The following is a 23,068-nucleotide window of genomic DNA, read 5'->3' on the forward strand; positions in this document are numbered from 1 at the left end:
TCTACTCCTTTCGTTTAAGCTCATGGTGTTCCTAGTTTGATGACCTTCAATAACCTGTTTTGTTGGAATCCATTGCTTGGTTCGGCTTCCCTACCTCTACAAATTTGGGGCAATGTTTTTGGTACTTATCCATCTACTAGGGGCATTCCTGCACCCATGCAATCTGTGGTATAACAAGGTCTATATTTGATTTATTTTTTTCCTATCAGTGGTAATCCCATTGGTGGTGGTCCCATACCTAACCCATCTTATGTGGCAAGTGGTGTTCTATTCCCTAGACCCGCTACAGCTCCTTGGGGCCTCCCAAGTCAACCATCTATATATGTTGGGGGAAATCTCTATCCTAGGGGAAACCAGTTCATTGGTAGCCTTTCTTAGGTCGGGGGCATGCCTTATGACTTGCGACTTTATACAACCCCAACTCCACCTCAAGTAAATTACTATCCTTCTCAAACCACCCTACCATAAACCAATTGATGGGTGGAATTCCCAGTTCTTTGGGGCATCCTAGCCTTCCCTAGTTAAATTTGATTATGCCTACTCCATTACCATTTTTAGCTACTCATGACATCCTAGATCTGCACAAGTTTATTATTGACCCCATCAACCATAACTTGTTGTGGCCTCCAACCTTGCACAAAATACCTGTCGACATTCTGAAGTTTGAGGGGTAATAGGGAGATGAATCGATGACACACAACACTACATATCATCTTTGGTGTGTTTCCAATTCTATAATTGACTATAGTATCTGGCTCAGGCTCTTCCCGCACACCCTGATTGGTAATGCCTCTAAGTGGTATATTGAATTACCACATGCATCTATTAATAAATTTAATACCCTTTCTATGGAATTCTAAAATCACTTCGAGCAACCAATACGTTACGAAACCAGAACACAACTTTGACTACTTTGCACCAAAACACTTACACACACATCTCTGATCACATCCATGAATGGAGACATAGGCGGAGGTTAGTAAAGGCCCCCATTCTATATTACCTATTAGCTTATTAGTTTTGTAAATCACATCTACCTCTCATCATGAATGAAATTGCCATGTTTGGAGCCATTATTGAAGACATGTCCATTCGGCATGCCCAACATCTAGATCTTATCTACTTGCAATCTGTGACACTTTATGACTTGATCCCTAACAGTCCTCAAACTTCAAATACTCTCTTTATGTAGCAACCTGGTCCTCATGTTGACAATCGTGTTGGTGCTACCTCTAGGGCCACTATCACACAATTTAGCAGGAAAACTACCTAGTTATCCATTACTGCTACCCCTGTCTCAACTATAGTTGTTCACATTACTCCTCCTCCATCCACTACAATTAACTCTGTGTATTCTACACAAAAATCCAATAAAATGAAAAAGAACCAGAGCAAGACCTCTCCTTCCGAGGAGTAGGAATCTGTTCAGAACACTCAATATCAAGCACCTACTTGATCTGGATTTAAACAAGAACGAAAAAAAATATAGATATAACCATAAATACAAAGATGCAGCGGAAATAACACTTCATTTCATTAATATCAAATACTAAAATATGCTTACAAGCAGAATGTAAATAAGACTAGCTCGGGCAATGGTAGCTTATCTCGGGAAGAGATGGCAGCTACATGCCTCTGAAATGTGTTACAATGAGGCTCAAGGGCCTTTTTATTATTGAACAATAAGAGCAGACCCTAAACAACCAAAAACCTAACCTGACGAGATGTAACACCAAGAGTTTATGGGCCCCGTTGGGGTGAGTTAGACAACCAACTTCTCAGGGTCGCAACTTGGTCATATTATCTCTATTTGACACGCATGATACCCTATTGGAAAGATATCTCCGAGGAATACGACAAAAATTAAACTTTTAGGAAGAAAATCGCTGGCGGTAGATTGCCAAAAATACGTCGTTTAGGGCCTCAAAACGGCTCTCGAAGTTTAGGACCCAAAAAACGGCTAAAAATAGTAAATTGTGCTAAATTAAGGAAACTAAAAAACTGAAAGAAACAATTGTGGGGGTCTAAGTGGAATTGGTGGGTGGCCACCAATATCCACCTGTATCATTCCTCCCCCCTTAGGAAGCAATGGTCCCCATTGTGTTGAGTTCCTCCATGAGATGAGGAAACTTTTGCTGAACTTGGTCCCTGGTGAGCCACTTGCCCTGGTGAAGGAGTTGGCCTGCTTTGACAACTCGATACAGTTAGATCTTCTGTTGGGAAGTGTTCTTGATCCACTTGTCCATGATCCGATTAGTTGTGGCTTGCTCCATGCAATTTGAATTTAACTCTGTAGGTGTGAGTTGTTCTGCAATGTCTGATGTGTCCAACAATGGTGGGAAGTATGGTCGAAGGTGGTCCACGTTGAACACTAGGTGCAGGCCAAGGAATGGGGGAATGTTGAGCTCAAATGAATTGTCATCTGTAACCTTGGTAATGGTGTAAGGACCATATCGGAGTGGTTTGAGTTTACAATAGGCTCCGGTAAGGCATTCCTTCTGAAAATGCAACCAGACTTTGTCACCCACCCGAAACTTGTGTGGCACCTGATGTTGACCATGTCACTTCTTGTACTTGGCATTTGATTTCTCCAGAATTTCATGGACATGATGGTGGATATGTTGGATTATCTCAATGAATTTGTTTGCCTTATTGGCTTCCGACTGTACATGAGCCAAATCTGCCTGAGTAGCTGCAAATGGTATGGCGACATCAATGGGACATAGTGGTTGGAATGCTGAGGCCACTTGAAAAGGGTTGTGGCCAGTCGAGCTGTGGAGAGCCCGGTTATAGCTGTGTTGGACATAGGGAAGGCTCTCATCCCATTTGCGTGGATGCTTTCAGTTGTAAATGCGTAGAATGTGTACAATCATCTTGTTGATGACCTCTGTCTGGCCATTAGTTTGGGGATGGAAAGTTGTGGACTTAGTGAGCTTGGTGTCTAGCATCAACTAGAGACTAGACCAAAATGTACTGAGGAACCTACTATCTCAATCTAAGATGATAGACTATGGGATCCCAAAGTGTACCCACACTCATTCAAAGAAGATTTTAGTAGTGGCTTCTGCTGTGATATTCTTCTTGTAGGTCGCCAGAATGGCCATCTTCGAGAATCTGTCGATGACCACAAAAACAAAGTCATTCCCATGCTTAGTAGAAGGAAGGCCCGACATGTAATCCATGGAGATAGATTCCCAAGGTTGACTAGGGGTAGGAAACGGAGTATAGAGACCTTGCTTCTTGATGGTCAGTTTGGCAATGGCGTAGGGAGTGCAAGATCTAATGTACTTCCCAACATCTTGTCGAAGGTTCATCCAGTAGAAATACTTCTGCAGTACTGCCACTATTTTCTCGACCCCGAAATGCCCAACGACCTGACTATAGTGTGCTTCCCAAATCATCTTGGCTCGCTCGCTTGAAGGAACACAAAGTTGTCCCAAGTGGCATAGCAGGGCATCCTGGAGGTGAAAATCTAGAACTTGCTGACCCTCCAACAGCCTCTGGTATGTGTGGTTGAACTCTGGGTCACTTTTGTAGAGAAGTGGCCAATCAGAAGTCTCGTGCCCACAAGAGTTTATCACGGTGGTTAATGCCATGATTGGTGGTCGGTTGAGGTAGTCTACAACATTATTGGTGCTACTCTTCTTATACTTGATATTCAAAAGGAACTGCTGCAGGTATGTGGACCACTTTTGATGGTGATCATTCTGCAATTTCCCTTGCATCTATGTGAACTGCAGGGGTTAGTGGTCTGTGTGGATGACCGTTTCCTTCCCCAAAATGTAATGCTTCCATTGTCAGCAAGCTTGCACAATGGGATACATCTCTTTTTCATAAGTGGGATACTTCTGGAATGTGTGTGAAAGTGTCTCAGTACGATATGCCACTAGATGCCCCTGTTGAGTAAGGACTGCCCCAATAACATAGTCAGAGGCATCTGTCTCGATCTCAAATGGTCGTTGAAAGTCTGGTAAAGTGAGCACTGGTGCAGAGTAGAGGCGATGTTTCAACTCTACGAATGCCTTCTGTTGAGATTCAGACCAAAATAATTTTTCTTTCATTCCTCCCTTGGTGACTTGACTCAAGGGCCAAGTGATATGATAGAATCCCAACATGAACCTGCGGTAGAAATTGGCAAGACCCAGAAAGCTACGGAGCTCTGTTAGAGTGGTTGGGGCTGGCCAATCCCGAACGACTTAGATATTCGTTGGATCCACATGCACCCCTCGTTCATCAATAATGTATCCCAGATACTAAACCTGGGTCATGCCAAAAGTGCATTTCTCCAAATTAGCACACAACTTATGTTGCCGCAGTGTTTGGAGAACCTATCGGATGTGGTGAAAGTGCTCTTCCCAACTTTGACTGAGGATCAGGATGTCATCCAAGTATACCACTACAAATGAGTTGGTGAATGGCCACATGATGTCATCCATCAGCCTCATGAAGGTTGCAGGAGCATTCGTCAACCCAAAAGGCATAACCAACCATTTGAAAAGGCCCTCCTTGGCTTTGAAGTTAGTCTTCCACACATCGGATGGTTTAATTGGTACTTGGTGATAGCCGAACTTCAAGTCGATCTTGTTGAAATATTCCCCCCCCAATTTAGTTGGTCCAGAAGGTCATCAATCCGTGGGATCGAGTACCTATTCTAGATAGTGATCTTGTTCAGTGCCTGGTAATCAATACAGAGTCTCCAAGTCCCATCCTTCTTCTGTACTAACACGATTAAGCTCCCACAGGGTGATGAACTCGGACGATGTGACCTTTCTATAGCAGCTCCTGAATTTGCCTCTTAATTTCATCGTTCTCTAGAGCAGAGCGCCAATAGATTAGTACATTGGGCAGCAGCACACCTGGGGTCAGATCGATGGAGTGCTTGACCTGACAGTGTAGAGGCACCCCTGTGGGGGAGGTGAAGATGTCCTCGTACTCCTCCATGATCTTGTCCATATGTTTTTGCCGTGCAAAGGGGCCCTGTCTAGAGGTTGTGGCCACCGTCTTCTTCTTTCCCTGAGGGCGTATCATCAAGAAAACAAATTTCTCGATTTTGGAAATGAGCTTACTGCATTGTTTTGCAATAACCAAAGAGATGGCGATAGGCAGTGCTAACTATGATATCATGTACAACTTATTTCCCAAAGTAACAATAACAACACAAGGCCTTGACTCATACACAGTGTGTCACTTCCATAAGTATGGTTGGCCTAATAATACATCACAAACATCAAGGGGATCAACATCACATAATTCCTCATCCGTGAAGGGCTTGATGTTGTATGGAAGGCGAAACTTCTAGCTCATGCAAAGATCCCATCCTTGGTGAAGCCACCCGATAGTGTACAGTTGTGGATGTGCTGTGGTTGGTAAGCCCAACCGCTTCACGACCTTTGCCAAAATGAGGTTCTTTTGGATTCCACTGTCGACAATGAACTGTAGCAGGGAATCCTTTACCCACATCTGGGAGTGGAGGAGGCCCTCCTCCTCCTCTGGATCTTCAGGTTCCTCCTTTTGTATCTTCATGGTGGCAATGGTGGTGTTGGGCTCCACATCGATAATCTGCTTCCCTTTGTCATTCCCCTCGTTGGGTTCTGACTCAGAGTCGTAACATGCATTTGATTCTGAAGCCTTTAGCTCAGCCACCAGTGACTGCTTGGCCCGACACTCACTTGTGTTGTGAGTGGAGCTGTTATGGAACTCACACCACTTTCCTGTGCCCTTCTTTGGCTTCGCGGTGTTGTTCTTTTCTTGCGGCTTTGATGGGTTGTCCTAGGCCACCCCACCTTGGCTTTGTCCTTTGTTCTGTGGTTTGGGGGCACCTTTCCCTTGCTTCCGATTCGCAGATCCAAAGTCTCGCTTCTTCTGTTTAAAATTTTTCTCAATCTTGACTGCATATCGCTATGCTATGCCGAGTGAGGAGATGTCCAGGAATTCCATCTAGTCCTGGATGTACTTGTGCAGGCAGTCGAGGTACTTGAGAACCAAATTCTTCTAAGAATACTTGATACCCAACTTCGTGCGAAGGGTATGAAAAACATTGGTAAACTCTGACACATCTTGGTCCCTTCCCTATCGCAGTGTTGTCCACTTTATGTATTTATCCTCATAGCTCATGATAGAGTAGTACTTCTCCTTGATGGCATCTCGGAACAAGTTCCAAGTGGGTGTGTCTAAAAACAATTTGTTCGTACTTTCATCCTTCTGCTCACAGTAGGTTTCCCACCAGTCCTTGATGTGGGGGGCTGCTTTGAGAAGTGCAAAGGTGATATTTTCCCAACTGAAAAAATCGTGAATGGAAAAATATCCTTCTAGCATATTTAACCATTTATCTACAACGTCTGCATCCCTAACCCTCAAATATGGGAATGTCAAAAGCAACTTGTACCTTAAAGGGTGTGGCGCTTCTAGAGTAGCTGTCAGAAGTACATGCGTCGCCCCTGGGTAGCCACTGAAGGACCTGGGAAAATTTGTCCATCATCGCATTTCTTTGTCACTCGAGGGCTTCCTCGAGAAAGATTTTGATAGGATCTCTCGCCCCCTCGTCTTTCTTTTCATCTGCCATGGGAGGCCATCAGGATTTGTGAGGCTGGTCTTGCAAAGGTTCGACCAGTCCAAGCCCTAACTCCTTATATCCCAACCTCATTGGGGACATGCAAAGAAAGATAGAGAAAGAGCAGACCGCTCTGATACCACTGATCCAGATTTAAACAGGAATGAAACAAATTACAGATATAACCATAAATACAAAGATGCAGTAGAAATAACACTTCATTTCATTAATATCAAATACTGAAATATGCTTACAAACAGAATGGAAATAAGACTAGCTCGGGCGATGGTAGCTTATCTTGGAGAAGAGATGTGGTAGCTACATGCCTCTAAACCAGGTTACAATGAGGCTCAAGGGCCTTTTTATTATTGAACAATAAGAGATGACCCTAAACAAACAAAATCCTAACCCGAGGAGATGTAACACCAAGAGTTTATGGGCCTCATTGGGGTGAGTTGGACAGCCAACTTCCCAGGGTCGCGACTTGGTCATATTATCTCCATTTGACGTGCATGATACCCAATTGGAAAGATCTCTCTGAGGAATACAACAAAGAAGACGGTTTTAGGCTGAAAATCGCTAGTGGTAAATTGCCAAAAAAACGTCGTTTAGGGCCTCAAAACGGCTCCAGACATTTAGGACCCGAAAAACTGCTAAAAATAGTAAACTATGCTACAATTAAGGAAACTGAAAAACTGAAAGAAACAATGGTGGGGGTCCAAGTGGAATTGGTGGGTGGCCACCAATATCCACTTAGATCACTGCTACTACTAAATCTCATAAAGGAAAAGATAAAGTGGTGATTTTTCCTTGAAATGTTTGTTAGAGAAGTATATATTACAGAGCAATGGAATACATAAAATATTGCAGAAATATAAACACAGAAAATGCATAAAATAATAGAGACACAGATATACATGGTTCACCCAGTTTGGGCTACATCCATGGAGAAACAACCAGTCCTTCTTTTTATATTATCCAAAAAACTGAAGAGATACAACCTATAGTAGATCCGCTGTAATTCCCTCTTCACTCTCACACAACCTCCTCTCTCTTCCTCACTCAAAATATAGATATGCATAGACGCAATGCAATTCCCTCATATATAGTGAGGGGTTGCCTTCTAGGGCAAAAAAACACTAAATTAAGCATAACTTCTACTATCATATCTCTGCCTAATGAACAACCCAGATTGACTACGAAATTACAACATTTTACAAGGCAATTTTACATCTATTCTTAGCTTCAGGGGCACTGCCCCCGATCCCCCCACCAGGGGGGGGCTCCCAAAGGTTGCAGCCACCCCCCCTTAGACCCCCCTGCAGCGAATATTTTACGGGCGTCGTTGTCACCCCATTACAAGCTGGGGTCCAATGTGGCAATACATTTTAATACAAAAGATAATCAGGCTCCACACCCAACAATCTCCCACTTGGAGACTGATTATAGCAACTCCACCGCTGCTTCATTTGCTGGACAATGACTCCACTTTGGACCTGGTTGTTTCTCATCTTCTTCATCATACTTGAAGACCAATTGAAATTGAACAAATTCTCAGTTTCTCCCTAGTTACAACTTTTGTTAACATATCTGCAGGATTCTGGCTAGTGTGTATCTTTTCTAGCTTCAACTGTCCATCTTCCAAAGCTGACTGTATGAAATGGTACTTGAGTTGTATATTTTTAGTCTTGGAATGAAATGCAGAGTTATTTGCAATATGTATGGCACTCTGGCTGTCACTGTATAACTTGCCCAACTGTTGCTTCTTACCCAATTCATCCAGAAACCTTTGTAACCAAATCATTTCTTTACTAGCCTCTGTAGTAGCAACATACTCTGCTTCTGTTGTTGAGAGTGCAACAAAACTTTGTAGCTTTAAGACCCAACTGACAGTTGTTCCACCTACAGTAAACACATACCCTGTTTTTCTCCTCTTGTTATCTCTATCACCCACCATATCTACATCAACATATCCCTATACAACAATGTTTGAACCACCAAATCATAATGCTTGATTTGTGGTACATCTCAAATACCTGGGAATCCACTTCACCGCCATCCAATGTTCTTTTCCTGGATTGTTCATGTACCTGCTTACAACTCCCATTGCATGTGCAATATCAGGCCTTGTGCAGACCATTGCATACATTAAGCTTCCAACTGCTGATGCATATGGAACTTTAGACATATGAGCCATTTCTTCCTGAGTCTTGGGACACTCCTCCTTACTTAATTTGAAATGGCTAGCCATAGGTATACTAACTAGTTTTGCATTTTGCATATTAAACCTTTTCAACACCTTTTCTATGTACTCACTTTGAGACAATGTTAATTTGCAATTCATCCTATCTCCAGTTATTCTCATACCAAGGATTTGTTTTGCAGCACCCAAATCTTTCATTGCAAATGAGTTTGTCAATTTTATTTTGAGCACATTTATTTCCTACATGTTAGAACCTACAACAAGCATGTCATCTACATACAATAACAATATAATATAGCTACCATCATTTTGCCTTTTGAGATAAACACAATGATCAGAGTGACATCTAGTATAACCTTGTTCAGACATAAACCTGTCAAATTTTAGATACCACTACCTTGGAGCCTGTTTTAAGCCATACAAGCTCTTCTTCAACCTACACACTAGTTTCTCCTCGCCTTTTACCTCATATCCTTGTGGTTGCTGCATATATATCTCTTCCTCCAAATCCCCATGGGGAAAGACTATCTTTACATCTAACTGCTCAAGATGCAAATCTTCAACTGCTACTAGACTTAAAATAGTTTTGATTTAAGTCATTTTAACAACAGGAGAAAATATGTCATCGAAGTCTATACCCTTTTTCTGTGCAAACCTTTTCACCACAAGTCTAGCTTTATACCTTTTTCTACCTCCATATTCTTCCTTCAACTTGTAAACCCATTTATTCTGCAATGTTGTTTTACTTGCAGGAAACCTTACTAAGTCCCAATTCTGGTTATGTGCTAAGGAGTCCATCTCTTCTTTCATGGCTTGCTCCCACTTCTTCCTGGTTTCTACCTAAACTGCTTCTTCATAACATTCTGGTTCCCCAGAATCAGTTAACAATACATAATATAATGAAGGAGAGTATCGTTCAGGGGGTCTACTTATCTTGGTAGATATTCTAACACCACTTTCAGGTGTTTGAGGTGCTTGTTGCTGTTGTGGTTGTTGATCATTATGATTTTTAGGCACCATCACTTTTCCCGTGATCTCGTCAAGCACTATGTATTCTCTGTTTTCTTTTTCCTGTTTCTTTTCCTGCAGTTGATCCTTATACAAATCCTTTTCATTGAATATGACATCTCTTCTCCTAATGATTTTGTGTTTTTCATAATCATAAAAGCGATAACCAAAATCATTAACACCATATCCAATAAAGGTACACTTCTTTGATTTTGCCTCAAGCCTTGTTATATTTTCTTTATTAATGTGGACAAAGGCTTCACAACCAAAATTCTTTAAAAAAGAGTAGTTTACCTTTTTACCTGTCCATGCCTCCTCTGGAATACCACCATCCAAGGAACATGAAGACCCTCTATTTATTAGATAAACAACAATATCTACAACATCTGCCCAAAATTGTAAAGGCAATCCTGCATGCAATCTCATGCACCTTGCACGCTCCATGATTGTCCTGTTCATCCTTTCTGACACACCATTTTCTTGTGGTGTTCTTGGAACTGTCTTCTCTCTACGAATTTGATTCTCTGAACAGTACCTATCAAACTATTTGTTGCAATATTCACCTCCATTGTCTAATCTGAGACACTTCAACCTTTTTCCTGTCTCATTTTCAACCAAAGCTTTCCATTTCTTAAAAGTATCAAATACATCAGATTTATTTTGAATATAATAAATCCATGTTTTTCTGTTTGCATCATCAATAAAAGTAACATAATAATGAGAGCCACCAAGAGATGATATCTGAGCAGGTCCCCATACATCTGTATGCATAATCTCTAATTTTTCGCTCTTCTTTTCTTTCCCAACTCTAAGGAATCTGACTCTCTTCTGTTTTCCATAAACACAATTCTCATAGAATTTTAAATCAACATGCTTCAAACCTGGCAGCAAATTTCTTGAGCGAAGAATCTGCATTCCCTTCTCACTCAAGTGCCTGAGCCTATAATGCCACAATGCCGTATCTTCTCTTGAAGAGGTTAAAGCATTAACAGAATTAGAAATACCATTGCATAAAAACAATGTACCAACATTTCCTCCTTTCGCTATTACCAGGGATCCTTTAGTGACCTTCCAGGTTTTATCTGTGAAAGTAGTTATGCAACCTTCACCTCCCAACTGCCCTATTGAAATCAGATTTTTCTTTAGATCTAGAACATGCTTTACCTCCTTCATTAGGCACTGATTTCCATTTTGTTGTTTTATGAATACTATACCCATTCTAATGATTTTACAATGTTTATCATCACCCAATCGAACCTGTCCAAAATCTCCCTGAACATAATCATAAAAATGTTTCCTACCAGGTGTTGCATGGAATGAGGCCCCTGAATCTACCACCCAGGTATCAATAATATTTTCTAATGAAAGAATCAAAGCATCTTGCAACACATCACCTATTACATTCGCTTCATGATTAGTTTCTTGCTGCTCGTCTCCTTCTTTTCCCTTTCGATACTTGCAGTCTTTCTTCAGGTGTCCTTTCTTCCCACATTTCTAGCACACTATTCCCAATCTGGACTTGGATCTGCCTTTTCTTGACTTACTACGCTTTCCAGGGCTCTTTCCTCTTTCCATTTTTATTCCCCTAGTCTCTGCAGTCAAAGCATCACCTGATGTCTCACCAGAGCTTTTCTGTCACATTTCCTCGCTAAGGATTGCACCAACAACATCATCAAACTTTAAAGTACTAGATCCAAAGACAGAGTTACTAATGGCCATAACTAAACCATTCCAACTTTTTGGCAATGAGCACAGAAATAACAGAGCCCTAATTTCATCATCAAAAGTTACCCCTACAAAACTTAACTGACTAGTAACTGTATTAAACTCATTTAAATGATCAACAATATATCCACCTTCTGAAATCTTCATATTGAAAAAAGGCTTCATAAGAAATACCTTATTTGAGGCCGAGGGTTTTTCATATAGTTTGGCCAATGTTGGCATTAAACCCTCTATTTTCATTACCTTTGAAATATTAAACACTACTGATGCCGCTAGGCACAACCGTATTGTTCCAAGTGCTTTTCTGTCGAGAATATCCCATTCTATGTCTGTCATACTCGTCGGCTTCTTTGTCTTTCCGCTCAATGGTTGGTACAGATCTCTCTGGTATGAATAATCTTCCATCTGCATCTTCCACAACTAGTAGTTTTGGCCATTAAATTTTTCGACCCTAAACCTACCATCTTCTACGATTTCTCCCACTCTAACCAGGAACCCTTCTCTCCTGCGAGTTTATCAGCCAAAAAGACCTTCGGCTATGATACTAGTTGTTAGAGAAGTAGATATTACAGAGCAATGGAACACATAAAATATTGCATAAATATAAACACAGAAAACACATAAAACAAGAGAGACACAGATATATGTGGTTCACCCAGTTTGGGCTACGTCCACGGAGAAACAACCAGTCCTTCTTTTTATATTATCTAGAAAACTGAAGAGATACAACCTACATCAGATTCGCTGTAATTCTCTCTTCACTCTCAATCTCCTCTCTCTTCCTCACTCAGAATACAGATATGCATAGACGCAATACAATTCCCTCATATATAGCGAGGGGGTGCCTTCTAGGGCAAAAAACCCTAAATTAAACATAACTTTTACCATCATATCTCCACCTAATGAATGGCCTAGATTGACTACGAAATTCAAAGGTATCACCACCCACCCCCCCTGGACCCCCCTTGCAGTGAATATTTTACGATCTGGGGTCCAATGCTGCAATACCTTTGAATACGGAAGATAATCAGGCTCCAAACTCAACAATGTTTTCTCTAAGGATCATTTAGCCTAAAAATGTCCTATTCTGTAGGATTGCACTGATCTCCTAGCACAAAAGGATTCTAGGACCCCTGTTGTCCTTAATAATCCTTTCCTTTCCTAGCAGTAGCAACAACAAAATCTTTTTGTTAACCCATCCCCATCCCCATGAAGGGGGAATGATGGTTCTCATCCCCCTCCTCCTGGAGAAGGATCATCAATTATCTATGCTTTTAAGGTAGTGGATTTACAAACTCAAGCCAAGGCCTATGGGAATGCTATCCCAGACACTTTGGATACCTTGTCAACTTCCACTTTTCCTTCGCCTAACGATATTCATATTAAAAGGCCTACTGTCAACCATATGATTCCTCCCCCTAAAGGGACACTTCATTGCACTACAAACAATTTTTCTGCCTACATTTCCCATGAATATCATGTTATAGGAGATCTTGTGTAGGCGCCATGTTTCATATCCACTATTGAAGTATTAAAAAGTTTTCCCTAACAATGGAAATATTTACTTTCGGTTATAGGCAGAGCCAATCCTCTGGATTCTAACCTAGTTGTCTTTGACATGAATAAAAGTAAACCTCATCTTTCCCACCAACTTGCATTCCAAGTGTAGGTTGATGTGAAAGGAAAATGTGTTCACTGCATTGTCATTAATGAAGGTGCATATACTTGTGTGATGGCTACTTCCTGTTGGCTAACTCTGGGTTTGTACACTCTTTCCCCACCATTGAATTATTTGAAAGCATTTGATGGCCACACTTTTACCCTAAAGGGATAGTTGGTTAGCTTTCCCATCACCCGTGGAGGGAAAATTGTTTCAGTTCATATTGAAGTTGTTAATCACCTGCTCTATTACAACCTTCTACTAGGACGTAGTTGGATTTACTTAATGAAAGCCATTTCCTCATTGGTTTTTTGACTTATCTCTTTTCCTCACTAAGGTAAAATAGTGACTTTGGACCAACAATCCTTCTGCATCCTTGAGTTTCAACCATTTCCTGCTAGAAACATTCCTTTGGTGGGTGGTTCTCCTGACAATTTTTTCAGTGTTGGTACAATCCTATTGAAGGGTTCCTCACTCTTAGGGTGTTTCCTTCTTCCATCGTCAGAGGCCTCTTTGACTATTTCTATGGTATTTCTTGTACCCACAGGATCTATGGATGGATCAATCATCCTGACCGCTTCCACTATTTCCTCTATTGGAGAACATATGTCGTTTTCATACGAATAATTAGCTTATCACACTTGTACATCTACATTTGAGCCTCCTTCTTTTGTTGGGGCCCATGATCCTATGAACTCTCCCGTTGACACTCCCTCTACTGATATTGTCAACACTATCCTCCCCACTGATGAGGCTATTACAAATATCACATATCTAGTTGAGTGACCTTGGGATAGTTCCAACCACATGTCTCAGTCTCTTTTCCATATGCACTAAACATGAATCCTCTAAAAATCCTATCCCTTAATCAATATTAGCTTGTTGCTTCCTCTTTGACACTTGTTCAAGGGTTATACTCTGAAGAAAACTTAAGAAATATCTTACGGGTGGGAACCATTCAACCCTTCTACCTTATTCCTTATGGTGTTAGTCGAATCCTTTTTAAAAGGGCCTATGAACTCATTGACTATGATAGGGAACCACTCAAAAAGTAATATTCCTAGCACCTCGCTAGCATGTGATTTGTAACTTTATATATAAATTTTTGTTTCTTCTGGTGTGTTCCTTTCCATTTTTCTTGTTTTTCTCATCAAAATCCCAAAACTTAGATGTTTAGTTTATTGCATCTAACCAAAAAAATTACATAATTTTCAAAAGGAAAAACCTTTTACGTGTGCATTCCTTTTAGGGACTTTTTGTCATTCATAAAACCGAAAAAACCTTGAGTTTATTTCTTTAGGTTTGCTAAACTCCCATGAAGAAGACCAAGCCTTATTTTTAGGGTCATTTTCTCACTCTTTAAACCAAAAAAACCTCGAGATTCCTTCTTCGGGCTCATTAAACTCCCACTAAGAAGAACGAGCTCGTAAGAATTCTCATTCTTATAGAAAACTGAAATTAAAAAAGATACCACAAGTTTTCCTAAACTGAAATGAGCTCGAAGAAGGAAACTCTAGGTTTTTAGTTAAAATCCCACTAAGATTTTTAGTTTAGGGAAACTCGTTGCATCTCGTTCCCTAAACTGAAAAAGATACAATGAGTTTTCTTCATCTGACTCATTTCAAACTTTACAAAGAATATTGAATTTACTTTTTTCCCCTCGTAATCATAACAAAATGAGGAAAAAATTTATTGAGCATAGGTTTATCACTTTATCTGGCCTCAATGTACTAACTACAAAAAGGAACTGTGTCATGTATATTACTAACCCTTTGTCACACTTGGTCACAACCATGAAAAAGGTACCCCTTTGAAGTCTTCTTTAATATCTTTTTAGATTCTTTAAATGTGAAAATACTATCAAGTTTACCCTTTTTGGCCTCTCTAAACCTAAGTAGATTGGGAAAATTTGGAAGAAAGAGTGGTTACTATATCTATATCTGAGAAAATTTTGGCAACATTTTATTTTTTGTCCCATGAACATGACATTTTTCCCATTAGATTCCTTTTTTTCTAGCTTCTTTAAGAACCCTACCACATTATGAGCCTTGCCTTGATACCTTGATGTCCTTTCATCTTTGTGTCTTTCTCCTCCTAGTGTTCTTGGGTTTAAGTTTCCTAGTCTTTTTGGTGCTGTGCCTTCTATTTTTCAAGGGATCTTCTACTCTCTGTTACTTTTATCAACCATTTGATCATATGCCATATTTCCCTAAACTAGTTCATCTTATTATTCTATACTATCTTCAAAACAAATTATTTTTTCCCTTTTCACATCAATTGATGTAGGAATCCTTATTGACTACCTTTGAAAAATCCCTTTCTATCGACTTCAACACATTATCTGGGAAGTGAATTGAGAAACACCACAATACCCTGGAGCTTGTAGTCCTTAGTAGAAAGATTTTGTGTATTTGTTTGGAGGTTTTCACTATTGGCTCCCACTTGAATGATTATATGAGTGTTTGACATCAACTCCTTTATTCCTACTCGCTAGATTGTAATGTGAATCTTGGATACGATCATCCTTATCGGTGGTCATCCTCACATTTGTTAACAATTTTCATCATTGGCTAGTAATCAGGAAATTTCTCACATGTCCGACTTCAGCTCATTTATTTGCATGTATAGAGTTATGCTATTATGCGACGGTGATGAAGACCTTGGGTAGAGGCTTGCGTCACTCATCATTTTCCCTATCCCAAGTTGTGACTATTATTTTATGGAGACAACTCATCAAACTGATTACATTATGAAAATTATCCACATTGTACTTATCGATGGACTCAATTTGTCAGAGATCCTTTGGAGATCATTCTGGTTTAGCTACTAAGCATGGGAATGCCCAACTAAAATTTGATTATATATTTCTGACATAGGTTTTGGCCATTGCCTTATTATTTGACCTCACACTTTAGGGGGAATCTATTATATAAGAAACTTCCTCCCCATAAACTTATAGGACAAGGCTATATTTTTTACTGAAATACACCCATGTTTCAGGCCAATTGAGACTAGAACACACCCTTTCTTCTTGCAGCAGAGCCTTATAACATAACACTTGGTCACTTAAAGCTTCGTTACAATAACCAGTATCACATGATTGCTTCATTAAACCTACGTTATAAGACTTTCACGGATCCATGGGAAAAAACTGAGTTAATTAACATTGACACCCCAGTTCACCATTTTCAACTCTAAGAAGCTGGAATGGTTTCGCTTCACACTCATCCATAGTTGTTGCTTATCCTAAGAAAGAAAACTAATGTAGGACAAAGCAACTATGCCGAGGAAACATCCTCCATTTCATAGCTTTTACACAAAATGCATCTAAAGGTGAAATTATAAATATTTGTAGCCCTCCTCTACCGATAAATTGGAGGCTAGGCCATTGATATTGGGATTTGAATTCACATATTGTTATGGTGCGAAGATATTGTTTGAGAGAGAGAGATTGAAGAGCTAGGAGTTGGAGTAGTCCATGCTATAGTTGATAATGCTTGTAATCTTCCTTCATTGTCTGAATGTATATATCTATTGTTGTTCCTTCCATATGGTTATCTATTATTCATGCATCTTGTATTTACTTAATGATAACTTGGATGATGGTATTATGCTTGTATATTCAATGATGTATTTTTTTCATCCATTGGTGTTTGAATTGATTAAAGTATATATGTTTGAAAAGTTATGTTTTCTCTTTTTTGTGTGCAAGATTGATCTTAGGAGCTAGATGGGATAGCTTCTCAACCACACTGACTGTTCCAACTAAACTACTTGAAAGGATCATCTAGTAACTCTTTACCGATGCTTTGTCAATTCTAGCCTGTCATTTACATTGTTGAATGGGTTAGACCATAGCTAAATAGATCCCTTGATCCATCTGTCTTAGGTTTCTAGGAAAAACTAAGAGGGTTTTCTAGTTTTTCCATCCTTGCTTAAATCCCTATAGCACCCAAGACCTAAGGGCATCTCACAAGAGTGAAAGCCTACCCTTTACAGACCACCAGTGGGGTAATTCTAGGTGGGGTAGTTTCCTTTGAATATTAATGATGATTCATCCTGCATTCACTGATAACAACTGAGTCAACACACATTCATTGGTGACAACAAATGAAAATTGTCCTCATTGCTCATTTAACGGCTTAGTTATGATATCTTTTTCCACTATGTAAAAAAAAATATAAAAATAAAAACATACCATAATTATAAAGAGGTGATAAATGTTCCTTGGAACTTGGTAATGCGGCATAAAAGTTGAATCAAATATACACTCTTCATCACTAACGTGTGTTGTTAAACAGATTGTATTGGAGGCATTTTACATAGAAGTTGCTTAAAAGTGACATGGATCATATTTTTCAATCGTGGCACAATTATTCTTCCCATAGAAAAAATGATGAAAAATTTTAATATCTTTCGGTCAAACAGAGCTCAGGGATGCATTTACATAAGTCCTGAAGATTTCCAAAACAAAGAAAGTCTAAAAAATTAGAAACATTATTATAAACACCATCGAAACTAACAATCTTTGATTTTTTGTTTGTTTTATGTGTTCACATGTAAATAACATATCTCATGTTGTTCTGAATAGTGAGGTAATTCCTCTTTGTTATGGAAGTATCGTTGGCAAACCATATTAGTTGTGCATTTCTCTTGTTCTCTTATGTTCTTGATATATTTTCCTCTTCTTCACCATTTATTTATGTAGGATGTGGCTGATTGATAAGAGTAGGTAAGCAGGAAGGATGAGTTTTCATTGAAAACCAAAATATGGAACACCATCCACCGCCACCTCTAATGTTATTGTCTCCTGTAATTTCTTCTGATTGTCCAAAGATGGTAATTGTATTCTCATCTACAACGCATGATTGTCATGCATTCTTACATGACTACAATATTCTCTTCATTATCAAGAATAAAGTAGACATTATAGCCTAACAAAAACATATAATTGTCATGAATAAATATATTTAGGGAAGCATAGTAACCCATAATTGAAATTGTGTGTGTCCATGGGAATCTCAGAGAGATTATGGAATGGGATTCTCAAAATATCTTTGTGTGTAAATGTGCATGGCCAACCCTGTGCCACTTGTAGGTGATAAGGATGGCCACATGGCCCTTTTGTGATGACATTGCATATCAATATGATGTGGTTGATTAAGGATAACATGGCAGTCTATTGTTGTGTTCCTTGTGGCATGTTGGTACAATTTTTTTTTCATTTGACCAATGGACATATATTGTGTGACACGTGGCCCACTCAGAATGAGACACATGGCCACTATGAAATCATGATGATATAAGCACTCGAGGACCTAGTGACCCTTAGATCATAAAATTTTTACATAGTCACATGGGTCAGCTCATCCCTAAAATATGGCCCCTGTCACGTATATATATGAAGGAATGATCATCACTAAGGGAATCGATAGTGAACAAGGATAACATGTGAAGGTTTGTCTTTAAAATGAGTTTGAGGCACTTTTGTTCAGTGATTGTAGGGTCAAAACCATGTATATTGATGATTTGGCACTATTGATTGGCTCATATAGCTTAAACTTGGCTCGTTGTTATTGGATTGATGACTTGGCATTGTTGATTGGCTCAAACTAGTTTGTTGTTTTTGGAACCATAAGCTCGGACTATTGATTAGCTCAGACTTGATCATTGTTTTTAGCATGATGACTTGGCACTATTGATTGGCTTGCATGATAACTTGGAACTATTTATTGGCTTAGATTGGGTCATTGTTTTTGGCACAATGACTTGGAATTGTTGATTGGCTCACATGATGACTTAGCACTCGTGATTGGCTTGGACTAGCTCGTTTGTTTTGGCATGATTACTTAGAAATGTTGATTGGATCACATGATAAATTGGAACTATTTATTGGCTAAAACTGGCTCATTGTTTTGGAATGATGACTTGTCATTGCTAATTGGCTTGCACGATGACTTGGCACTATTAAACGACTCAGATTGGCTCATTATCTTTTGCATGATAGCTTGGAACCATTAATTGGCTCTCTTGATGACTTAGCACCATTGATTATATCACATTTTACTTGGCATTATTGATTGGATTGCACGACAACTTGGTATTTTTTATTTCTATGACTGACTCATTGTTTTTATCATGATGACTTGGAATTGTTGATTGTCTTGCATGATGACTTAGCACTATTGATTGGCTCAGATTGTCTTGTTGTTTTTGGAACGAGAACTTGCCACTTTTGACTGGCTCATACTACCTCATTGTTTTTGGAATGATGACTTGGCACTGTTGATTGGCTTAGACTTGGCTCGGTGACTTGGTAATGTTGATTGGCTGGGATTTGGCTAGTTTTTTTTAGTATTATGACTTGGCATTACTGATTGGCTTGTATGATGACTGTTAGAAAATTATATGTTATAGAGCAATGGAACACATAAAATATATTGCAGAAATACAAACATAGAAAACACATAAAACAAGAGAGACACAGATATACGTGGTTCACCCAATTTGGGCTACATCCACGAAGAAACAACTAGTCCTTCCTTTTATATTATCCAACAAACTGAAGAGATACAACCTACAACAGATCCGTTGTAATTCTCTCTTTGCTCTCACACAATCTCCTCTCTCTTTGAACACTTAGAATATAGATCTACATAGACACAATACAATTCCCTCATATATAGTGAGGGGTTGCCTTCTAAGGAAAAAAAACTAACTTAAACATAACTTCTACCATCAGATCTCTGCCTAATGAACGACCCAGATTGACTACGAAATTACAACACTTTACAAGGCATTTTTACATCTATTTTTAGCTTTGGGGGTGCTTCCCCGATCCCCCCGCCAGGGGGGGGTTCCCAAAGGTCGTAGTCTCCCCCACTGGACCCCCCCTGTAGCGTATATTTTACCGGTGGCACATTACGAACTGGGGTCCAATGTGGCGATACCACTAAATAAAGAAGATAATTAGGCTCCACACCCAATAATGACTTGGAACTATTTATTGGCCTAGATTTGACATATTTACAATAATATTGATGTGGTTATTGGGTCACAATCCATGATGGGGCAAGGCCTCTTTGAATTGACTCAAATAAACTATCATACTCCACCTTGCATGAGGTATTATATAGCATGATTTGTTGGCACATTTTTTGTTTTCTATGAGTTCAAGGGTTCAAAGTAATGGATGATTTTATTATTTTTATTTTTCAATAGAAATACATTTTTTTTAGATAATGAAGCCACTAGTGGTATCCTTTCTATGTAATTCCTGCCGAACTTTTTCCATGTTGTAGAGAGTGCTTGGATTGTACCATTCTACCAAGCATTTAATTTAATGCGTATTTTATATGGCTTTTGGGTTGTTAGGAATCAAAATTTGATTTGAGAAGAAACATGATGGTCAGGATTCAGTTGTGAATAGCTATAAAGGCATGAAAAGCCTTAATGATGTATTTTTTATGTCAAGAATCAATTTTATGTGTTTTGAAGGCTTATGAGGAGGTTACAGCAAGTGTTGTGTATATGGCTAGAACATGTTCCGAGAAGAGTGTTATGTGACCATATTGATGAATATGGTCCAACAAGGTATGAACAAGATATGATAACTTGATGCTAGATTGTGATAGTAGCGAGATATGTTTTGAAATTTTATACTATTTGAAGAGCAAGTGGATCCAGTTTGAAATATTGTGACAAGTGGTACACATGAAGATGAAGGAGGTGGGTGCCTCCACTATGGTTGGTGCCTCAATCAATCTGAAGCCTACAATAAGTTTGAGCTTTCTCATTATTGAGGTTCGTTCCTTAATAAGTTTAAAGCCTACAACAAGTTGAAGCTTTCACATCCCCGAGGTTCATTCCTCAATTAGGTTGTATCCTATTGCAAGTGGGTGCTTGCACAATTTGAGGTTGGTGCATCAACTCAATTGTAGCTATTGCAAGTAGTTTCTTGAAATTATAGGGGTGGGTACCTATAGTAGGTCGGTAAATACAAATTAATGTAGTGAATTTGACGAGAAGAAGAAAAATAATTTTGGTTTTCTCCTATAAGGGTTTCCACATAAAAGATTGTGTCCTCTTTTGTTGATGTGATGATGCCTTCTTGATGCATGATTTCATTTATTTTTATGCAACAAATTGATATGGTACATTGCTACATGGTTGTTAATTGATGAAATTCTTTGAAATAATAAGATTTCCATCAAACTGATTCACCCCCCGAAGTGTGATCTATGGTCTATCAAGTGGTATCAGAGAAGGTGCCTTCATGAATAGTTAACTACTGGAAGGTTGATTTATGGAAATATGGCCACTATCAGATCATTTGGAAAGACTCCTTTGTTTTATGGATCCAACTATGCTTTCAAGAAGATAAGAATGGAGACCTATCTCATTTCCTTGGGTGTTGATGCTTGGATAGTTGTAGGATCAATTAAAAGTTCCTTATACTCTTCCTACATATACAACTGGTAATGTTCTTTATGCATGTAACGTAGTGCACAAGCATGCTATATTTTCAAATAAATGCATTTCAAATCAGCCCAAGATATATGGAAAAAACTTCAAATTTGTTATGAAGGGGAAAGAAGGTAAAAGAAGCCAACTTATAATCTTATAGGGCTTAAATCGAAAGCTTGAAAATGGAAGAAAATGAGTATATTACTTCATATTTTCTTCGAGTAGAAAAAAATGTAAACTATATTGCAGGTCTCGGTGAAGAAGTAAATGATGAGGATTTTCTTTGAAATATATTGATATATCTTCCATCAAGATTCAATCCCAAAATATCTATGATTGAAGAGCTGTAAAATATGGATAAAATGAATATAGATATATTTCATGGAACACTCTCAGCATATGTAATAAGGATAAAGGAGGAAAAATTAAGGATCAAGGAAGCAACATTCCAAGTATCCAAAGAAGGGAGAAAGCATTGAAATTAAGCATACTCCAATCATAAGTCTGATGAAGAAGAATCCAAGTTCATCAGAAAGCTAAAAATGGGAATTTCAAAGTTCAAATGTAATCTTCCTTTCAAGTGCTTCGAATGTGGAAGAACATATCATTATGCTTCCAGTTGTCCTTATGCTAAAATAAATGACAATGATGATGAATCAAGATTCAAGTCAAAGAATCAAAAGAAGAAGTGAGGTGAAAAAAATAAGAACTTATTCTCAAAAGAAGAAAGTGGTTATGAGAGAAACGAAAGTGTAACTGATGATTAAATAGGTGAAATTTTGTTCTTTTTAAAATGAAAGAAACTAAAGTAGAAATAGATTATGAAGGTAAACTTAGAAGTGCAATCAAAGAAATAAAACCATTAGAAATAGGTAGAGTGAAAAAATGCAACAACTACAAGGAAAATATATAAATGAACAGACCATTAATGTTCTCAATGTCGTGCTAGAAGAAGCCAAAAGAGTAGAGGAGTTTTTGTCAGAACAACTAAATGAGAAGGAACAACTTTTTGAATGATAAGTAGAGGAAGTTTTTCTCTTGAAAGAATAATTGAAATAGCTAAAAGACAACTTAAAATATCACAAAGGGTTTTCATCTATATATCATATTATTAACATTTAAATATGCCCTCTCATCAAAATAGTTCTTTGTTATCAGGAATGTGGTGAGACATTCAAGGATAAGGCCCTTTCAAGAACATCAAGTGAATACAATCCCAAGAAACTCAATAAAACATTCATTAAATCCAACAACAAATCATTTGAATATCCTAATAAAGTAATGAATCATCCTAAGCATGTTCATTTCAACACTTCTAATGATCCTCAAAATGATGTCAAGAATCAACAAGGTACACAAAAGAGAAGGAACCAAATTGAAAGTATGGAACCCTCCATGAAAAAAATTCATCACAAAGGATACACAAGAAACAATGGAGAAAGAGTAAGAAATCAAC

The sequence above is a fragment of the Pinus tabuliformis genome, chromosome 8 (genome assembly GCF_031772625.1).
Source record: "Pinus tabuliformis cultivar Carrire ecotype Pingquan chromosome 8, CPIR1, whole genome shotgun sequence".
In the NCBI taxonomy this organism is placed as follows: domain Eukaryota; kingdom Viridiplantae; phylum Streptophyta; class Pinopsida; order Pinales; family Pinaceae; genus Pinus; species Pinus tabuliformis.